The following is a 2,373-nucleotide window of genomic DNA, read 5'->3' on the forward strand; positions in this document are numbered from 1 at the left end:
AAAAGGAAAGGGGCAAAGAGGTCCGTTTCCAGAGGCACGTCAGCATTCCCGTTTTAGGTTTCGCATCCGCGGATCCTACCATATGCTAAGAAATCCATTTGGACGCACTCCAATAGAACTCCTAGATGACATGTGTCATATAGAATCTCGCTTTGGTCTGTTTGGAGACAGAGGTAGTTTTGGTGCAAGATAGGTACACAGTTTGCGCCTAATGCATCATAGGCTAAGAAACCATTTTGGATGCACCCTGATGATACTCCAGGGTAAAGGGGCTCAAGTGGAAGCTCAGTTTGCTTTGTTTGGAGATAGTGCTAATCTTGATGCAAGATAGGTGCACGAATTGCATCGAACGTACCATATGCTTAGAAATATATTTGGAAGCACCCAATAGAACTCCTAGATGACGTGTGTCATATAGAATTTCACTTCGGTCTCTTTGGAGATAGTGTTAGTTTCGGTGCAAGATACGTACACGATTTGTGCCTAATGCACCATAGGCTAAGAAACTATTTTGGACGCACGCGATGGTACTCCTTGGTGAAGAGGCTCATGTGGAATCTAGGTTCTGTCTGTTTGGAGATAGTTCTAATCTTGATGCAAGATAGGTGCACGGTTTGCATAGAACATACCACATGCTTAGAAATCAATTTGGACACACCCGATGGAACTGTAGATGCACCCGATGGAACTATTAGATGAAGTGTATCATATGGAATCTCGCTTCAGTCCAGTTGGAGATAGTATTAGTTTTGGTGCAAGATAAGTGCATGGTTTGTGCCCAGTGCACCATAGGCTCAGAAACCGTTGTGGAAGTTCCCGATGGTACTCCTAGGTGAAGAGGCTGAAGTGAAAGCTCGATTCGGTCTGTTTGGAGATAGTGCTAATCTTGATGAAAGATAGGTGTACGGTTTGCGTGGAACGTACCATATTCTCAGAAATCAATTTGGAACCCGATAGAACTCCTAGATCATGTGTGTCATATGGAATCTCGCTTCATTCTGTTTGGAGACAGTGTTAGTTTAGGTGCAAGATTGGTGCATGGTTTGCGCATAATGCACCATAGGCTCAGAAACCATTATGGAAGCACCCGATGATAATCTTAGTTGAAGAGGCTCAAGTGGAAGGTCGGTTCGATCTATTTGGAGATAGTGCTAATCTTGATGCAAGATAGGTGCACGGTTTCCATGGAACATACCATATGCTAAGAAATCCATTTAGACGCACTCCAATAGAACTCCTAGATGACATGTGTCATATAGAATCTCACTTCGATCTGTTTGGAGATAGAGGTAGTTTTGGTGCAAGATAGGTACACAGTTTGCGCCTAATGCATCATAGGCTAAGAAACCATTTTGGATGCACCCGAAGATACTCCTGGGTAAAGGGGCTTAAGTGGAAGCTCAGTTTGCTTTTGTTTAGAGATAGTGCTAATCTTTATGCTAGATAGGTGCACGAATTGCATGGAACGTACCATATGCTTCAAAATATATTTGGAAGCACCCAATAGAACTCATAGATGACGTGTGTCATATAGAATCTCACTTGGGTCTCTTTGCAGATAGTTGAAAGCCCTAGTTTGGTTTTGGATAATTGATGAAACCCTAGTACTAACCTCTATGCTAAGTGTGTCTAGACTTAATGAGGTTGGTACATTCCAAGTGACAAAGCAAATGATGATCATGGTGATGATGATGATGACCACAAGATGATCAAGTGCTCAACATTGAAAAGAAGAAAGAGAAAAACAAAACCTTATGGAGATCAAGGCAAAGGTATTGCTTAGGGTTTTGGTTTTGGTGATCAAGACACCATAGAGGGTGTGATCACATTTAGGATAGATAGCCGTACTATAAAGAGGGGAATTCTTTGGCTAAGCGGTTATTAAGTGCCACTAGGTGTCATTGTTCATGTGCATGCATTTAGAACCTAGTGAGCTAACTTAACTCCTTCGAAGAAAATGTTTGTGAAAATGCTAACACACGTGCACAAGTTGGTCTACACTTGGTGGTGTTAGCACACTTTGAGAAGGAGATGGAGTTTGAAGGGTAGAGAGAGGATGGGTACTTGAAGCATACACAAAATGTGGGTTTGTGGTATCCCAAAGGTGCAAAGTTTGAACTTGTTGGCTATTCCGGTTCCGACTATGCGGGATGCAAAGTTGAGAGAAGAAGCACATCGGGCACATTTCAACTTTTGGGTAGATCACTTGTCTCATGGTCATCCAAGAAGCAAAATAGTGTTGCACTATCAACAGCCGAAGCCGAGTACATTGCGGCCGGTAGTTGTTGTGCACAAATCTTATGGATGAAGGCAACATTGAAGGACTTTGGAATCAACTTCAAACAAGTGCCATTGCTATGTGACAATGAAAGT

Source organism: Sorghum bicolor, chromosome 9 (assembly GCF_000003195.3).
Source record: "Sorghum bicolor cultivar BTx623 chromosome 9, Sorghum_bicolor_NCBIv3, whole genome shotgun sequence".
In the NCBI taxonomy this organism is placed as follows: Eukaryota; Viridiplantae; Streptophyta; class Magnoliopsida; order Poales; family Poaceae; genus Sorghum; species Sorghum bicolor.